The 20,881-nt window shown below is 38.2% G+C and overlaps 1 long non-coding RNA gene and 1 other non-coding gene across 3 annotated transcripts in view; both read left to right on the top strand.

Annotated features, from left to right (window-relative positions):
- Positions 1 to 20,881, top strand: part of LOC143683954 (uncharacterized) — an 83,574-nt gene that overhangs the window by 6,035 nt on the left and 56,658 nt on the right. The window lies entirely within an intron of this gene.
- On the top strand, positions 2,305 to 2,410 carry LOC143685402 (U6 spliceosomal RNA). The gene has a single exon (XR_013176637.1). It is a non-coding gene; the product is annotated as a U6 spliceosomal RNA (small nuclear RNA).

Raw genomic sequence — 20,881 nt, 5'->3', positions numbered from 1 at the left:
TAGATGTTAAATTAATAAATATGTCCTAGGTGGGGAAACAACAAAATAGGCGGGACGATATCTTTGTTCTCCCTCATGATCCTATTATTTCATCCTACTGTTGCTGTTTATTCTTTTAGATAGCAAACAGTTATTGAGTACTTCTGTGCAGGGACTGGTTTTCCCTTTGTCACCTCAGTTCCCTCCTGTCTCCCCCATTCTGCTCTGTCATGTGGGCTGTTCTTGAAACTTTCTTGAATCTTTCTCATCTCTTCCCATGATTGGCTCCATTCCATCTCCTCTTAAGAGATGTCCTTTAAAGAATTTGTATGCCAGGAAATACTAAGAAATATTATAGTATGTATTCTTCAGCCTTTATGAGAGTCAGTAAAATGGAGAGAGAAGAAGAAAAAGAACCCAAACAGGATCATAGAATGCAAATTTTGGCTGGAAGGAAATGCCAGGATGAGAGAAACCCACATCCTATTACTATAAATTCCATCCCCAACCGTAAGATCTGATTGCTGCCGTTCTCACCTTCTTTGAAGCCTTGTTAGCAGAGGTGAGCAGTGTCATAGAGGTATCATAAGTGAACTCAGATTGACTCCAGCCTGGCAGGACTCTGAGTTCAATAAGAAGAGGTTAAGTATCAGCTTCAAACACTCAGCATGTTTTCTGAGTTTCCAAGGATATTTCCATTGGAGCTTTCTTCCACATTTACCTTAATGGCTCAGTGGGAAGTCGGCCTCACTGATGAATATTCTTGAGTTTTATGCAGCATTGGCAGCAGCTTCCCTATTATTCTGACACTAGAAATAGAAATTCTGCCTAGGTGTAGCTGGTCTGTTGCCACCCAGACAATTGTTAAACATTTTCACTTTCTAGGATCTTGTCCTCTCCAACATTGAATGGCCTAACCTTTTGTCACCTTTACGAGTCATCAGATTTATGAGGAACCCTCCCTATTCCTAGAGGGGTTCTCTCCTCAGCCAGCAGCGTGTTTTTGACTCAGAGTTTCTGCTCCCTTGGATCTGATAGGAGAAACTGCTCCAATAAATTAGTTTTAATATATATAAAGCAATTAGAAGGGTGCCTCATACCTATTAAGAGCTGTAGAAGTGTTTGCTTCAGCTATTATTATTATTATAATCACTGCCACCATCTAGAAACAAAAGCCAGAGACCAGCTGAATACTGATTTTTCTCTTGTTATGCTGTGGGTGACTTAAGCAAATCCAATTTATCTGAAAATAGGGTTAAAAATATTTTTTTCTACCCATTTTTTTTAATAGTTTTTTTCCTGTGGGTTTTTTTTTTTAATTTTAATTTAATTTAATTTTTTTGTTCTTGGTTTCCACTCAATTTTGTGGCTATCATTAGCTCAAAGAGTTTCAGAAAGGTTGAACTGTTAATTACTTCAGTGTTTTTATTTTTAGGACTTTAATATTCTCTTTCTGGATTCCTAAGAGATGCTAATCTGACTTGACCGTGGGATGGATAATCTTGCAGTCTCTGCATAGAATTATGTACATTTTATCCAGCCATCCAGCGTTTACCAAACACTAGCTCAGTGGCGGGGTCATAATAAACATCACAGCTAACATTTAGTGAGCATTCAGTATGTGGGCATGTATTGTTCTGAAAGCTTTACATATACTCTTCCATTTAATCTTTACAATAGCCTTATATTGTGGACACCCGTTTCACAGATGAAGAAACAATCATGATTAAGCAATTTACCTAAAGCCAGAAAGCTAACAAGTGAAACAGCTAAAATATGTATCCCAGAGCCTATGCTGCTAGCCACCTCACTGTACCCATAGGGGGAACCCTGAATTTGAGAGGCAGAGTCCTATTCTACTCTCACTGTCTCACTTCCATCGCTTAACAAGTTGCATGACCTTAGTAAAGTTGTTCAGTCTTTCTGAATGTCAGTCTCATCTGCAAAATGGTAGCGTAATATATACTTCACAGGATAGTTGTAAAGGTTAAGCGTACGTGCCCAGCAATTATTAGACATTCAGTAAATGTTAGTTTCTTTTCTTCCTACTTTATTCCAACCATTACACTCCTGCACAGGATAGAATAGAGAAGTTGTGGGCTCTGCCTCCCTGAGGTTCCCGTCTGGAGCAGAGAAGGAAGAGGAGAGAAGTGGACATCACAGGTCAAGATCAATCCCATACAGTGTGAGAAATGCCACTGTAGAAGTACATGCAGAGAGAGGAACAAAGTAACACTTTCTGATATGGGGCAGGAGGAAGTTGGAGACGCTTCAAGCACCGGTGATATTTGCGTTGTGTATTAAAAGATAAGATAGGATGAGGTAGTGCTTGTTTTCGTAGCACATAATACTAAAATTGGCATGATACAGAAATTTAGCGTGGACCTTGAGCAAGGATGACATGCAAATTTGTGAAGCATTCCATATTTTTAATGGATGCTGGTGATGGTAGCACAATATTGTGAGCATAATTAATATACTGAAATATATATTTGAATGTGGTTAAAATGGGGAAACTTTAGGTTGTATGTGTTACTAGAATAAATTTTTTAAAAATCCATAGGCCTATATAACACAAACGGTGAACTCTAAAGTAAACCATAGACTTTAGTTAATAGTAGAATTATAAAAAGATTCTTTCATCAATTGCAACAAATGTGCCACACTAATACAAGGTCTTAATAATAAGGTGATTTATGGGAACTCTGTATTTTATGCATGAATTTTCTGTAAACCTACAGCTTCTCTAATTAAAAAAAAAAAAAAAAGGATTGGGCAAGGTAGACAGAGATGCAAAACTTTCCAAACAAAGGTAACGGCCATGGCGTAGGTGTGAAAGTATGGAACAGCTTAGCAGTATGTGTTTGCATAATGGTGAGAGGCTTGGTATGTGGTTGGAGACTGGGGGTGGGATGAGAATTTAGTGGTGACAAATGAGTCTGCAAAGAGTCGGGGCAGACAGCTCAACCTTCTGATGTCTGTATGTACCTTACCATTAGGACATAGGTACATATAAAAGCTAAATGTAATGAACTTCAGCAAATATAACAACAATTTATGAATGTTCTACTTCTTTTAATTGAGAGATAATTCATATACATGATGTTTACCATTTTAAGTATATAATTCAGTGGGTTTTAGTATATTAAAGTTCTGCAGCCATCACCACTATCTAATACCAGAGCACTTTCTTCACTCCAAAAAGAAACCCTGGGTTAGCAGTCATCCTCTACCGTCCCCAATCCCTGGCAACCCTTATCTACCTTCTGCCCCTGTGGAAACCCTGCCAACCCTTACCTACTTTCTGGATATTTCATAATAAATGGAATCGTACAGTATGTGGCCTTTTGCGTCTGGCTGCTTTCACTAAGCATGTTTTTATGATTCATCAGTATTTTACCTTGTATCAGTACTTTGTTGCTTTTTATGACTGATTAATATTCCATTGTAGGGATACACCACATTTTGTTTGTCTATGATGAACATTTGGGTTATTTCCACTTTGGGGCTATTATGAATAATGCTGTCATAACTATTCATGTATGAGTTTTTATATTAACATGTTTTCAGTTGTACTGTGTGTGTATGTGTGTGTGTGGTGGCTTGAAGTAAGTATCCCAGAAAAATGTTCTTAAACTTAATCGAGTCCGGTGGGTGTGAATTCATTGTAAATAGGACCTTTTGATGAGATTACCTCGTTAAAGTATGGCCCACCTGAATCAGGATGGGTCTTTCCTATTACTAGAGGCCTTATAGAGAAGGCCACAAAGAGGAAGCCATGGGGAGCAGTCAGAAGTTGGAAGTCAATGGAATCCATAAGAAAAAGGAGAAAATGCTTTCGTGTGCATTATCATGTGACAGAAAAGCCAAGGAACCCTAATGATTGCCAGCTAGCCAGCAAATACCAACTCCAAAATAAAGCAAGCGTTCTAGCCTTTGAAACCACGAACCAATACAGTCCTACTGTTAAGCCAACGTTTGTTTTAGCAGCTGGGATACTAGTACAGTTTTTAGTACCAGAATTGAGATGCTGCTATTATAGATACCTAAACAATGTGGAAATGGCTTTGGAATTGGGTAATGGGTAGAAGCTGGAAGAATTGTGAGGGATCAAAATTGAGTGAGAACTATAGAGAAAGCTTGCGTTGTCTTAGAAAACACATAATTTGTCACGAACAGAATGTTGGTAGAAATATGGATATTAAAGATACTTTTGATGATGCTTTAGAAAGAAATGATGAGTGTCTTATAGGAAATTGGAAGAAAGGTGATCCTTGTTATAAAGTGGCAGTAGAATTGGAAATTTTCATCTGATGTTGGGTGGACAGCAGAACTGGAAAGCAAAGGACTTGGATATTGAGCTGAGGAGATGTCCAAGCTAAGTGTAGAAGATGTCCCCTGGCTTTACCTAGCAGTTTATAGAAAATGTGAGTGGAAAGGGATAAGCTGAAAATTAACTCTTAAGCACAAAGGAATCAGCAGTTGATGATTTTGAAAATTCTAAGCCTGTCCTATTATAGTGTGTTCTGAGACTAGGGACAGAAGCAGCTCTATCAGAGACTTCCTGAACTTTTGGGAACTGACTCCCCAGAGAACAAGGTTCCATGTGAGGTTTAATGGAACAACCCTTTGCTAAAGAGGGTGTAGCTGAACATGGATCCAGTCAGCTATCTCAGAGGAAGTCAGGCTTGGAAATGCAGTTATCCAGGAAGAATCTGTGGAAGGTTCTGTTGTCTATGGCTTGGACTCACTTGAACTGTATGCAGAGCTGACAAGGTTTTAGTGAAATCTGTATGAGCAGAACCACTACCAGCTTAGACTGAAAGGGTCAGAGAAAGGAGGAATTGAAGGAAAAATGACTTCAAGGACAGAACCATGGAAGCACAGGTCTGGTCTGAATTGATCTCCTTGGGCCAAGAGAAAGAGCCTATCCACATATGTGGAAAGGATACATCTACCCCAGTGCTTAGAAAGAGCAGATACACCTTTCAAAGAGTGCTGACACCCCAGTGTTCAGAGATAGAGGGACTGGCCCCAGTATTCATGTTGAGCCTGGCTGCCACTTCAGTTGCAGAGATGGTGAGGCCTGTATTGTTGCAGTCACGGAGAACCTGGCCACCATAATGATCCTTGGAGAGGATGGGGCCTTCATGGCTGTAGTACAAGGACTAAAGGTGAGGTTGCCACTCCAGCAGGCCCAGAGGATAAAACATTGGTCCACAGATGATACTCAGACTGAAATGTAATGGAATTACCCTTCTGGGTTTCAGATATTGGGGACCCATGACCCTGTGTTCCTACCCATTTCTCCCATCTGGAATGGGAATGTTTATCTTATGCCTGTCCTACCATTGTATATAGGAGGCAGATACTTTTTTTCCTAGATCTTACAGGTCCACAGACAGAGGAATTTTGCCCCAGGGTAGACCACACCCATAAGTGATTTTGATGAGACTTTGGACTTAGCATTGTTCTAAAAATGACTTTGCTTTTGGGATATGATGGGATAATTGTATTTTTGCATGTGGGAAGAACATGTCTTTTTGGAGTACAGAGGTAGCCTGTGGATTGTGGTGGCATGGAGTTAATACCCAACAAAAACATGTCCTTAATCATAATCCATTCCTGTGAGTATGAACCCATTGTAAATACAATTTGTTTCTTTTTAACATGGGCAGGCACCAGGAATCAAACTCAGGTCTTAGGCATGGTAGGCAAGAATTCTGCCACTGAGCCATCGTCACACTGCCCTGTAAATATGATCTTTTGATGAGGTTACTTCACTTAAGGTATGATTTCCAATTGAATCAAGATGGATCGTAATCCTATTATTGGAGGTTTTACAGAGAAGGCCATGGGGAGTACTCAGAAGTTAGAAGTCAGTGGAACCCAGAAGACAAAGAAGAAACTACTATGTGCATTGCCATGTGACAGAAAAGCCAAGAAACCCCAAATATTGCCAGCAGCCAGAAGATAGCGTCCCCAGGAGGAAGCCTTGCTTTTAGCCTCTAAAACCATAATCCAATAAATTCCTGTTGTTAAGCCCCACCTCATTGTAAGGTATTTGTTGTAGCAGCCAGGGAAATATTACATATACCTAGGAGTAGAATTTCTGAATCATATGGAAACTCTACGTTTAACATTTTAAGGAGCTGTCAAACTGTTCACACTAGCTACACCATTTTGTTGTTGGTGGTGGTGGTGATGGTGGTCAGTGGTTATTTTTACTTAAAATGTTGGGTGGGCCACGGTGGCTCAGCAGGTAAGAATGCTTGCCTGCCATGCCCAAGGACCCGGGTTCGATTCCCGGTGTCTGCCCATGTAAAAAAAAAAAAAGATGTTTATAGTTGGGTAGAGGCAAATGGAACTCTGGTCATGGATTATGGAAAACACATTGATAGCTAAATATAAAAAATCTAAATATTAATATAACTCCTAACATTTATGTAGTTCTTTCCTCCCAAAGCGGTTTTTTAATTTAAAAAATATATATAACAACAAACAAATGCAAACATTCTTAACTTATGATCATTCCATTCTAAAGATACAATCAGTAATTCATAATGTCATCACATAGTTGCATATTCATCATCATAATCATTTCTTAGAACATTTGCATCAATTCAGAAAAAGAAATAAAAAGACAACAGAAAAAGAAATAAAATGAAAACAGAAAAAAAAATTATACATACCATACCCCTTACCCCTCCCTTTCATTGATCACTAGCATTTCAAACTAAATTTATTTTAACATTTCTTCCCCCTAGTATTTATTTTTATTCCATATGTTCTACTCGTCTGTTGATAAGGTAGATAAAAGGAGCATCAGACACAATCACACAGTCACATTGTGAAAGCTATATCATTATACAATCATCTTCAAGAAGCATGGCTACTGGAACACAGCTCTACATTTTCAGGCAGTTCCCTCCAGGCTCTCCACTACATCTTGACTAAAAAGGTGATATCTACTTAATGCGTAAGAATAACCTCCAGGATAACCTCTCAACTCTGGAATCTCTCAGCCATTGACAGTTTACTTTATCTCATTTTGCTCCTCCCCCTTTTGGTCGAGAAGGTTTTCTCAGTTCCTTGATGCTGAGTCTCAGCTCATTCCAGGATCTCTAACCCACGCTGCCAGGAAGGTCCACACCCCTGGGAGTCATGTCCCACATAGATAGGGGGAGGGCAGTTGCTACAGCATTTTACATTCCCACCGGCAAGGTATGAGGGTTCCAGTTTCTCATATCCCTGTCAATGCTTTTATTGTCACATTTTTTATTATGGCCCATTCTAATGAGCATGAAGTGGTATCTTCTTGTGGGTACTTTTGTTTTTGCGTGTGTTTCTTCCTCATTGTCACTTTAATTTGCATTTCCCTAATGACAAATGATGTTGAACATCATTTCATGTGTTTATTGGCCATTTGCGAATCTTCCTTGGAGAAATGTCTATTCAAATCCTTTGCTTATTTTTTTATTGTGGTATAATACACATAAAAAATTTAGATCTTAACCATTTAGAATGTATAGCATAATGGCATTAAGCACATTCACAGTGTTAAGCATCCATCAACACTATCTAGTTCCAGAACTTTTTCATCACCACGAGAAAACCCCATACCCATTATGCAGTTGCTTCCCATTACCTCTCCTCCAGCCCTGGAAACCACTAATTTGCCTTCTGTTTCTATGTATTTGCCTATTCTGGATATTTTATATAAATCAAATCATGCAGTATGTGGTCTTTCATGTCTGCTTTACTTGGCTTAATGTTTTCAGGGTTCATTCATGTTGTAACATGTATCAGAACTTCATTCCTTCCTATGGATGATAAGATCCCATTGCATGTATTATATCATTATTTATTCATCAGGTGATTGACATTTAAGTTGTTTCCATTTGGGGGCTCTGATGAATAATGCTGCTGTAAATAGTCACGTGTGCATTTTTGAATGAACACATATTTTCACTTCTTTTGGGTATACACTTAGGAGTGGAATTTCTGGATTATATGGTAATTCTGTGTTTAACTTTTTAGGAAACAGCTAAACTTTTCCACAGCAGCTACACCATTTTAAATTCCCACCAGCAATGTATGAGAGTTCCAGTTACTCCACATCCTTGTCAATAACTTGTTTTCCGTTTCTTTTTTCTTTTTTTTAATAAGAGCCATGCTAGTGGATGTAAGGTGGCATCTCGTGGTTGTTTTTGATTTTCATTTCTCTCTTGGCTAATGATATTGAACATCTTTTCATGTGCTTATTGGCCATTTGTATATCTTCTTTAGAGAAAAAAACATTCAATTCCTTTGCCCATTTTTTTTTTTTTGGCAGTTAATTGTTACATTTATTCAACACATGGAGTTGTTAAGATATTTTAAATGATTATACATATCTCACAATGTGTTTCCCTCAGAGTAAACAACCTTTGTTCAACTATTCCTTACAAAGCTTTGAGCATCAGCACTCATACTTGTCCCTAGACACCGATGGCTCTCCTTTGAATCTGTTCTTATTGTATATCCTATTTTTTAACTTTTTATTTTGAAATAATTTTAAGCTTACAGGAGAGGTACAATAATAATACAGATCTTTTCCATGTCATTTTGACTATTCATCTTTCATCTCTCTACTTTCTGAACATTTGAGCTCAGATTCACACATCATAGTCCTTGGACATATAATCCTTCTATGTACATTTCCTACAAAGATATTCACTTATGTAATCACCCTTAGTGCAATTACCAAGTTTATTGGTATAAAAATTACTCTTAGGGCCCAATAATGCCCTTTTTTGTTTCAGATCTTTTTTTAAAATGTAATTTTATCGTGGTATTAATGCAATATAATCATCTAAAGTGTACAGTGTTTCACAGTATCATCATATAGCTGTGCATTGTCATCACAATCAATTTTTGAACATTACCATTTTTCAAAAAAAAGTAAAAATAAAGTAAAAAAGAACACCCCAAACATCCCATACCCACTGTTTTAATCTACTTAAGCTGCCAGAATGCAATGTACCAGAAATGGAAAGACTTTTAAAAAAGGCATTTATTAAGTTGTTTACAGTTCTAAGAACATATAGATGTCTAAACTAAGGCATCCAGAAAAAGGGCCGATGAAGTTCACAGCTTCTCTCTCAGCTGGTGAAATACATGGTGACCTCTGCTAGCTTTTTCTCATTTCATAAGGCTTCCCCAGGGGCATTTTCCATCTCCATCTCCAAAGGTCTCTGGGTATGTGGGCTCTATAAGCACTAAAGCTTTTTCCAAAATGGTTCCCTCTTAAAGGGCTCCAGAAAGCAACCCCACCTTGAATGGGTGGAGACACATTTCCATGGAAACTATCTAATCAAAAGGTTACCACCCAAATTGGGTGAGTCACAACTCCATGGAAACAATAAAAAATATCCCACACAGCAATACTGAATGAGGACTGAAGAACATGGCTTTTCTGGGATGCATGACAGTTTCAAACCAGCACACCCACCAAACCCCCTATTATTTATTTCTTGTCTTTTTTTTTCTTATTCATCTGTCCATACACTACATAAAGGGAGTGTCAGTCACAAGGTTTTCAAAATCACATGGTTACACCTTAAAAGCTTTATAGTTATTCATCTTCAAGTATCAAGGCTATTGCACATTTCAGCAGTTTAGGTATTTCCCTCTAGCTACCCCAGTGCACCAAAAAATGAAAAGGGATATCTACATCCTGCATAAGAATAACTTCCAGAATGACTTCTCAACTCTATTTGAAATCTCTCAGCCACTGAAACTTTATTTTTGTTTCCTTTCTCTTCCCTCTTTTGGTCAAGAAGGCTTTCTCGATCCCATGATGACAGGACAGGCTCATCCCCAGGAGTCATGTGCCATGATGCTAGCAAGATTTACACCCCCATGATGCTAGCAAGATTTACACCCCTGGGAGTCATCTCCCACGCAGGGGGGCGGGCAGTGAGTTTACCTGTGGAATTGGCTTAGAGAGAGAGAGGCTACATCTGAGCAAGAAAGAGGTTCTCTGGTAGTGACTCTTAGGCATATCATAAGTAGGCTTAGCTTCTCCTTTAGAGGAAGTTAAGTTTCATAAGGGCAAGCCCCAAGATCCAGGGACTGGCCCATCAAATTGGCAGTACCCAGTGAATGCAAGAACATCAGGTCTTCCCCAGGTAGAGAAGATTAATATTTCTAACTTTTTCTCCACTTCTCTAAGGGGGCTTTGCAAATACTTTTTAATCTTCTTACCAGATTACTCTGGGATGTATCAGGGCATCATGCCAACCTATACAAGTCAACAAGATCTCACTACCTATTCAAGGTTCCATTAGTTATGGTGTTCAAATAAGTTGAGCATACAAGGTAAATTAGATACTGCGTGACCAGAAATATAAATTTTGTACCAAATAAACATCTCTTCCTTTGGTCTCAAACTCAAGTTAAAGTTTTAAAATACAGTCTAATAATATCCTTTAACCTTTAGTCTGACATGCCTTAGTCCTACCCAGATCAGCTTCATTCATATTTCTAATTGAAGTCTGATCACTTTTGCAGTGTTTTTAATGGATGCTGTATGGGGTGATACTGACTTTTAGAGCTTCAGAAGTCTAACTCAGAGTCTCAGGTGTCTTACAAATATCCAAAGTTCCAGGGAATAACCAGGTTGTACACAAAGAGCTCAGCATCTGAGAATTCAGAGATAACAGAACTCCGAATAGATGTGACTGCGGTAAGAGCTTATAATCTAGGAATGTTTACAATAGGCCTTCACCTAATAGCCTATGTTCTTGAATTCAATTCTCAGATATTGCACATTATAGTTAGTTCATATTACTGAGGCATTATAATATTTGTCTTTTTGTTTCTTGCTTATTTCACTCAACTTACTGTCCTCAAGATTCATTCACATCATTACATGCCTTACAACTTCATTCCTTCTTCCAGCCCGTCAATAGTTCATTGTATGTGTACACCACAGCTCACACTTCCATTCCTCAGTTGATGTACACTTAGGCCATCTCCACCCATTACATACCAGGAACACTGCCGACATAAACAACAGTGTGCAAATGTCCATTTTTGTCCCCACTCTCAGTTCCTCTAAGTATACATTTAACTACAGGGTTGCAGGATCATATGGCAACCCCACCCCTTGTCTCCTGTAGAGCCCTCCACACTTCCCTCCAGAAGGGCTGCACGTCTTAGTTTCCCTATCAATAGTGAATAGGTACATCTCTCTCTCTCCACATTTTTTCTAGTACTTGTATCTCTCTGTTCTTTTTTTTCTTTGTATGCTGTATGTCCGGGGTTACATTTCATTCTTTTTTCTGCATGAGTATCCCATTATTGTAGCACCATTTGTTGAATTTTTGTTTTTTCTTTGTTTTCCTTGCTTGTTTGTTTGTTTTGGGAAAGCGCATGGGCTGGGAATTGAACCTGGGTCTCCCGCATGGCAGGCTAGAATTCTACCACTGAATTACCCTTGCACCCCATCTCTCTGTTCATTTTTAAACATTTTTATTCACACATCATAGAACCCAACCTAAATAAGAAGTCAGTGGTTCCTGATATAATAATATAGCCATGCCTTCACCACCATGGTCTTTGTGAGGACATTTCCATTTCTTCTACAAAGAATCCATACCCCTTCCCATGTCCCCCATTTATTGACATTTAGCTTTGGCATATTGCCTTCGTTGTGTTCAGTGGAAGCATACTATAATGTTAGTGTTAACTATAAATGCTAGTTTGCATTGATTGTATTCCCCACGCATACCATCCCATTTTCAATATTACAATATTGAAATATTGACATTCATTTGTTCTCCTCATGCAAAAAACATTTTTATACTTATACATTTAATCACCATCATTGTCCACTCTAGGCATTGCTAAGTTATACTGTCCCATCTATCTTTCCTTCTAGTGTCATCCATGCCCCCAGCGCTCCTCCCTCAAACCACACACTCAGCTTCATTCAGTGTACATACAATATTACATCAGATAGTATTATGCTATCCATTTCTGGATCTTTACAGTCATTCCTGTTGGACATTCTGTACTCCTTCAGTGTCAAAAGCCCAATCTCTACCCTCTTTCTATCTCCTGATAACTTTCATAAAGGTAGGATAATCCCTATTTCCATATTTCATAAAGGTAGAATAATCCCTATTCAATACTGTATGTTTGAAACTGTAATCAGATCATCTCCCTGGAGATGTGATTTCATCAAGAGTGGTTGTTAAGCTGGATTAGGTGACGATATGTCTCCACCCCATTTGGGTGGATCTTGATTGGTTTATTGGAGTCCTGTAAAAGAGGAAACGTTTTAGCGAAAAGGAAGTTCAGAGAGAGCAGAGCAGAACAACATAGCCACGAGAAGCAGAGTCCACCAGCCAGCAACCTTTGGAGATGAAGAAGGAAAATGCCTCCCGGGGTGCTTCATGAAACAGGAAGCCAGGAGAAGAAGCTAGCAGATGACGCCATGTTTGCCATGTGCCCTTCCAGATGAGAGAGGAACCATGACCGTGTTCACCATGTGCCTTTCCAGATGAGGGAGAAACTCTGCGTTCGCCATGTGCGCTTCCACTTGACAAAGAAACCCTGAACTTCAGTGGCCTTCTTGAAGTAAGGTGTCTTTCTCTGGATGCCTTAGATTGGACATTTCTATAGACTTGTTTTAATTGGGACATTTTCTCGGCCTTAGAACTATAAACTAGCAACTTATTAAATTCCCCCTTTAAAAAGCCATCTGTTTCTTGGATGTTGCATTCCGGCAGCTAGTAAACTAGAATGGTATGTATATATCACAGTTTGTTTAGACATTTGTCTGTTGATAGACATTTGGGCTGTTTCCATCACAATCATGAATAATACCATTATAAACGTCAGTGTGCAAATGTCCATTTGTGTCCTCACCTTCAGTTCCCCTGAATAGATTCCTTGTAATAGGATTGCCGGATCATACACCAATTCTATACTTAGCTTCCTGAAGAACCACCAAACTGCCTTCCAAAGGGGTTGCAACTTTCTACATTCCCAGCAACAGTGAATAAGTGTGCCTCTTTCTCCACGTCCTCCCAGAACTTGTAGTTTTCTATTTTTTTATAATGGCCATTCTACTAGGTGTGAGATATCCTATTGTGGTTTTGATTTGCATTTCCCTAAAAGCCAGTGAGATTGAGTATCTTTTCATATTCTGGATATTAAACCCTTATCTGATATGTGGTTTCCAGATATTATCTTCTGTTGCATAGCCTGTATTTTTACTTTCTTGACAAAGTCCTTCAATGTACTCCTTTGAGGAGATCCCATTTATCTATTTCTTTTTTTATTGCTTGTGCTTGGGGGGTGTAAGGTCTAGGAATCCGTTTCCTATCACAACTATAAGATATTTTCCTACATTTTCTTCTGAAAGTTTTGTGGTTTTAGCTCTTATGTTTAGGTATTTAATCCATTTTGAATTAAATCTTATATAAGGTGTGAGATATGGATTCTGTTTCATTCTTTTGGATATGGATATCCAGTTCTCCAAACACCATTTATTGAAGAGGATGCTCTGTCCCAGTTAAGTTGGTTTGAGCACCTTATCAAAGATCAATTGTTCATAAGTAAGAGGGTCTATTTGTGAATACTCAATTTGATAGCACTGGTCAGTATATCTATCTTTATACCAGTACCATGCTGTTTTCACCACTGTAGCTTTATACTATGCTTTAAAGTACAGTAATATGAGACCTAACACTTCATTGTTCTTTCTCAAGATATTTTCAGCTATTCTTGGCATCCTGCCCTTCCAAATAAATTTGGTTATTGATTTTTCTATTTCTACAAAGTAAATTCTAGGGATTTTAATTGGCATTTCATTGAATCTATAAATCAATTTGGGTAGAATTGACATTTTAACTCTATTTCGTCTTCCAATCCATGAACATCGTATGTTTTTTCATTTATTTAGGTCTTCTTTGGTTTCTTTTAGCAATTTCTTGTAGTTTTCTGAATATAGGTCTTTTGTGACCTTAGTTAAATTTATTCCTAAATATTTGATTCCTTGGGTTGCTATTGTAAACGGAATTTTCTTCTTGATTTCCTCCTTAGATTGCTTATTACTAGTATATAGAAACATTATTGATTTTGGGGTGTTGACCTTGTACCCTGACACTTTGCTGTGCTCATTTATTCACTCCAGTAGGTTTGCTATAAATTTTTCAGGATTTTTTTTTTAAGTGGGGGTGGGGGTGGTTTATTTCTGCACTCCCGGGCAGAGCTCACCGATCCCAAAATGGAGGGAGGTGAGTGCGCGTGCGGGCTTTGGCGCGGACAGCTTTTAAGGATGGAGGTCAGGTGACATCCAGAAGGGGCAGTTCATTAGTTCCGGAAGTCAGGTTGGGAGGGGTGACACAGCTTCCGCAGCTCCAGTTACAGTGCCCTTCCCCATTCCCCCAACCTAACATTCCAGCCTTTTTGTGATAATAGTGTGCCGAGATCTTTCGGGCTACTTCCTGCTATAATGGGGCTGCGTGTTTTCAGGATTTTTGATGTGTAGTATCATGTCATCTGTAAACTGTGAAAGTTTTACTTCTTCCTTTCAAATTAGGATGCCTTTTATTTCTTTTTCTTGTCTGATTGGTCTAGCTAGAACTTCCAGCACAATGTTGAATAATAATGTTGATGGTGGGCATCCTTGTCTTTTTCCTGATCTTAGAAGAGAAAGCTTTCAATCTTTCCCCATTGAGTATGATGTTAGATATGGGTTTTTCATCTATTCCCTTTATCATGTTGGGAAAGTTCCCCTCTATTCCTATCCTTTGAAATGTTTATGTTGAATTTTATTAAATGCCTTTCTGCATCAATTGAGATGATCATGTCATTTTTCTGCTTTGATTTATTCATGTGGTATATTATATTAATAGATTTTCTTGTGTTGAACCAGCCTTGCACCCCTGGAATAAATCCTACTTGGTCGTGGTGTATTATTTCTTTTAGTGTGCTACTGAATTTGATTTTTGAGTATTTTTGCATCTATATTCATTGAAGAGCTTGGACTAAAAATATCTTTACTTGTAGTATCTTTGTCTGGCTTTGGTATTAGAGGATTTGAGCTTCATAGAATGAGTTAGGTAGCGTCCTCTCTTCTTCAGTTTTTTTGAAGATTTTGAGTAGGATTGTTCCTAATTGTTTCTTGAATGTTGGTAGAATCCACATGTGTTCTAGTTTGCTAGCTGCTGGAATGCAATATACCAGAAATGGAATGGCTTTTAAAAGGGAGAATTCAATGAGTTGCTAGTTTACAGTTCTAAGGCCAAGAAAGTCTATAGAAATGTCCAATCTATACAGTTCTAAGGCCAAGAAAGTCTATAGAAATGTCCAATCTAAGGCATCCATTCAGGGAAAGAGACCTTGGTTTAAGAAGGCCGATGAAGTTCAGGGTTTCTCTCTCAAGTGAGAAGGCACATGGCTAACACAGGGCTTCTCTCTCAACTGCAAGGGCACATGGCGGACACGGTGTCATCTGCTAGCTTTCTCTCCTGGCTTCCGGTTTCATGAAGCTCCCCAGGAGGTGTTTTCCTTCTTCATCTCCAAAGATCTCTGGCTGGTGGACTCTCTGCTTCGTGGTGCTGCAGCATTCTCTGCTCTCTCTGAATCTCCCATTCTCCAAAATGTTTCCTCTTTTATAGGACTCCAGTAAACCAATCAAGACCCACCCAAATGGGTGGAGACATGTTGTCACCTAACCAGCTTAACAGCCACTCTTGACCAAATCACATCATCCAGGGAGATGATCTGATTACAGTTTCAAACATACAATATTAAATAGGGATTAGTCTGCCTTTACAAAATGGGATTTTGATTAAAACATGGCTTTTCTAGGGGCCATACATCCTTTCAAACCAGCATAACATGTAAAGCCATCTGGTCCTAGAATGTTTTTGTGGGGGAGCTTCTTGATGACTGAGTTGGTCTCTTTACTAGTAATTGGTTTGTTGAGGTCGTTGCTTTCTTCTCAAGTCAGTGTTCATTGTTCACACTTTTCTAGGAAGTTGTCCATTTCATTTGTGTTATATAGTTTATTAGCATATAGTTGCTCATAGTATCCTCTCATTATCTCCTTTATTTCTGTGTTGTCAGTAGTTATGTCTCCTCTCCCATTTCTGATATTATTTATTTGCATCCTCTCTCTCTCTCTTTTTGTCAGCCTAGCTAAGTGTCCATTGATTTTATTGATTTTGTCAAAAAAAGTCTTCTGGTTTTGTTGATTCTCCCTATTGTTTTCATGTTCTCAATTTAATTTATTTCTGCTCTAATTCCTTTCCTCCTTGCTCTCAGTTTATCCATGCTTGGAGCTTGAATTCAGTGGGCCAAATATGTTATTAAAGTGCAATTGGAGGAGAGGCTGGAGGGAACTGCCTGAAAATGTAGAGCTGTGTTCCAGTAGCCATGTTTCTTGAAGATGATTGTATAATGATCTAGCTTTTGCATTGTGACTGTGTGATTGTGAAAACCTTGTGTCTGATGCTCCTTTTATCTACCTTGTCAACAGATGAGTAGAACATATGGAATAAAAATAAATAATAGGGGGAACAAATGTTAAAATAAATTTAGTTTGAAATGCTAGTCATCAATGAAAGGGAGGGGTAAGGGGTATGGTATGCATGAGTTTTTTCCTGTTGTCTTTTTATTTCTTTTTCTGAATAGATGCAAATATTCCAAGAAATGATCATAATGATGACTATGCAACTATGTGATGATATTGTGAATTACTGATTATATATGTAGAACGGAATGATCAAAATAAGAATGTTTGCATTTGTTTGGTGTTTCTTTTGGTGTTTAAAAAAAAAATAAAAGTGCAATTGGAGCTTGGCTGGGCTGCCTTCTCTTGCTCCCTGCAAAGACCCCTTCTTTTTTCCCCCGCAGGGAAGTGTCTTGGATCGAAACTGCCATGCCAGTAGGGGAGGGGTGCCAGCCTGCAGATTTGGGGGGCTTTACTCACAGTTCTGTGGTGTGATCTTGGCCCTTCCACCCATTCCAGACTGGTTTACAACATGTATCCGGTGTACAACGTGTGTCCATCACAGATGTCCCCCAAATAGGTATTCAGATGATTTCTGGCTATATACAAGCTACTCTAGAGGACAAAGTAAATTCCACACCTCCCTACACTGCTGTTTTGCCCCCAGTCCTCAATAATGTCCTTTTAAACTTTTTCTCCTCCATTCTTAGACTGCACGCAATATCATGTATTGAATTTAATTGTCATTATCTCTTTGGTTTATCTTTAATTTTAAATTGTGGAAACATGTAAGTCTTCCCATCCCAACCCCTCCCAAGCATACCATTCAGTGGGATTAATCACATTCACAATGTCACAGTACCCACATTAGCATCCATCACTAGTACTTTTCCTTTAACCTAAACAGAAATTCTACACTCATTTTGCATTAACTCCGCATTAATTTTTCACACACACAGTTTCAACTTTTTAAAACTCCGCATTAACTTTTCACTCCCGTAACCTGTACTCTTCCTGTCTCTTTGTTTGCATATTCTCTGATGCTTTCTTTGTGGTTCCCATGGGGCTTAAATTTAACATCCTAGATTTTTAACAATCTTGTTTGCCTTGAGTCCAACTTAACTTCAGTAGCAGACATAAACCACGCTCCTAAACCTCTCAGCCCCCACTTTTACGTAGTTCTTGTCACAGATTACATATTTATATCTTGTGAGTCCAAAGCCATTGATTTACCATTGCATTTTGTGCATATGTTTTTAGATCCTGTAGGAAGTAAAAAGTAGAGATACAATAAAAAATAAAATAGTGCTCCTATTTATAATACCCATATCATTATCTGTACCAGAGAGTTTTGTTTCTTAATGTGTCTTAAGTAGATTGTCTAGTGTCCTTTCCTTTCAATCTCCAGAACTCCCTTTAGCATATCTTGTAGGGCTGATCGAGTGGTGACAAAGTCCCTCAGCTTTTGTTTATCTGGGAATTCTTTTTTTTTTAATTTATTTATTTTTTATTCAGCATACAAACATAACCATTCTTACCATATGATTATTCCATTCTCATTATATAATCAATAACTCACAGTATCATCACACAGTTGTATATTCATCATCATAATCATTCCTTAGAACATTTGTATCAATTCTATCTGAGAATTCTTAATCTCTCCCTCATTTTTGAAAATTTTGCTGGATATAGAATTCTTGGTTGGCAGTTTGGAGCTTTCAACACTTTATATCATCCTACTCCTTCTTGAGAAATTGGTACTTAATTTTATTCAGGCTCCCTTATACATGACATGTTTCTTGCAGATTTCAGTATTATCTCTTTATCTTTGGCATAAGACAGTTTATGTGTCACAATGTGGGTCTATTTGGTTTTATTCTGCTTAGAATTTGTTGAGCACCTTAGATGTGTATATTCACATCTTTTGTTAAATTTGGGAAGTTTTCAATCATTATTTCTTTGAATAATCTCTCTGTCCCCTTTTTTCTTTCTTTTGTTTCTGGGACTCCCACATATTGGTTTATTGGTATGCTTGGTGCTGTCCCACAGGTTCCTCAAGCTTTGTTCACTTCTCTTTAATCTTCTTTCTGCTCCTCAGACTGGATGATTTCAATTGTCTTATCTTAATTAAGTTCCCTGATTATTTCTTCTGCCAGCTTCACTCTGCTGTTGAACCCTTCTAGAGAATTTTAATTTCTCTTGCTGTGGTCTTCAGCTCTGTTTGGTTTCTTTTCCTAATTTCTATCTCTCTTTTGATATTCTTTTTTTGCATTCTTGATGTACACTAGTTCTTTGCCCATATTTTCCTTTCACTTTCTGAGCATATTTGGGACCTTTATTTTTTTAATTTTTGTTTGGACTTTCCCAAGTCTGATCCTCCTCATTGGTTGTTTCTGATGCTTTAATTTTCTCCTTTGCCTGAATCTTCACTTCCTGTTTTGTTTGTTGTATGTTTTATAATCTTTTGTTGAAACCTGAATATCTTGATATTTTAAAGTGTAATTGCTGGAATTTAGGCTCCTTAGCATTGTATCCAGCTAGTGATACGGCAGAGCTTTCCTTGAATGCCAAGAGCTAACAAAAAATTAAAAAGGAAAAGAAAAGAAAGACAAAAAGAAAACACCTTTCCCAGTCTTTTCATATTGCTCTCCCCTTCAGAGTTTATCTGTAAAGTGAGTTTAGAGAATAGTTGGAGACAAAAGTAGAGGGGACTCCCTGGTCCTTTTTTGCACATGTACCTTGTCTTGGGCATGTGCATTTAAAAGATCTTAGGCGTATCAACAAAACAGAAAATGACAAGTGCTGGAGAGGATGTGGAGAAAGAGGCACACTTATCCACTGTTGGTGGGAATGTCAAATGGTGCAACCACTGTGGAAGGCAGTTTGGCGGTTCCTCAAAAAGCTGAATACAGAATTGCCATACGACCCAGCAATACCATTGCTGGGTATCTACTCAAAGGACTTAAGGGCAAAGACACAAACGGACATTTGCACACCAATGTTTATAGCAGTGTTATTTACAATTGCAAAGAGATGGAAACAGCCAAAATGTCCATCAACAGAAGAGTGGCTAAACAAACTGTGGTATATACATACGATGGAATATTATGCAGCTTTAAGACAGTATAAACTTATGAAGCATGTAATAACATGGATGGACCTAGAGAACATTATGCTGAGTGAGTCTAGCCAAAAACTAAAGGACAAATACTGTATGGTCCCACTGATGTGAACCGACATTCGAGAATAAACTTGGAATATGTCATTGGTAACAGAGTCCAGCAGGAGTTAGAAACAGGGTAAGATAATGGGTAATTGGAGCTGAAGGGATACAGACTGTGCAACAGGACTAGATACAAAAACTCAAAAATGGACAGCACAATAATACCTAATTGTAAAGTAATCATGTTAAAACACTGAATGAAGCTGCATCTGAGCTATAGGTTTTTTTTTTCTTTTTTTTTTACTATTATTATTACTTTTATTTTTTCCTCTATATTAACATTCTATATCTTTTTCTGTTGTATTGCTAGTTCTTCTAAACCGATGCAAATGTACTAAGAAACGATGATCATGCATCTATGTGATGATGTTAAGAATTACTGATTGCATATGTAGAATGGTATGATTTCTAAATGTTGGGTTAATTTCTTTTTTTCCGTTAATTAATAATAATAAAAAAAAAAGATCTTAGGTGTTTTATCATTTACATGGTTCCAAATGTCCCCTCTTCCCTAGGAAGCAGTTTCTTCAGGGTCACAGGCATCGCGTTCTGTGTTCTACAGCCAGAAATCCTTTGTTCAAGGTACCCACTTGACCGCTGTCCCACCATTTTCTTCTGTAGGAGAGCCATATGAGCTACCTCCTACATACAGGGTAAATTCTGGGACAGTGAATCTTTCAGGCCACCACCAGCAGATTGGATCAAACATGCGTGTTCCCAGTATGTGCATGAGGATTCCTCTGCTCCCTCTGGAACTGGAACCAGAGGTCTGCACTTGAAGCACAGGCTGGCTCCATGTAAGCCAATGAGGGGCATGGGAGGAGCCAAAACAGGGCACCTACAAGATCCTACCACTTTTAAGTTGGCTTTTTCTTGATGCAGTGCTCATCCTGTTACTGCAGTCCTTTAACTATATTCTGGAGCTTTAGAAAGCTGTTTCTGCCTGTTTTTTCTGGTTGTTCAAAGCTTCTATGGAGGACAAAGTCCAACCTCCTACACTGCCATCTTGATCTGGTATTTGTTCCTTTGCCCACTGTTAAAGTTGGGTTGTCTGTCTTTTTGTTGTTGAGCTGTACAAGTTCTTTATGTATTCTTTTTTTTTTTTTTTGCTTTTTTATTTATTAATTAAAAAAAATTAACAAACAAAATAAAACATTAACATA

The sequence above is a fragment of the Tamandua tetradactyla genome, chromosome 5, assembly GCF_023851605.1.
Source record: "Tamandua tetradactyla isolate mTamTet1 chromosome 5, mTamTet1.pri, whole genome shotgun sequence".
Classification (NCBI taxonomy): Eukaryota; Metazoa; Chordata; class Mammalia; order Pilosa; family Myrmecophagidae; genus Tamandua; species Tamandua tetradactyla.
The sequence above is the reverse complement of the archived record's forward strand: the minus strand, read 5'-3'. Positions and strand labels throughout refer to the sequence as shown.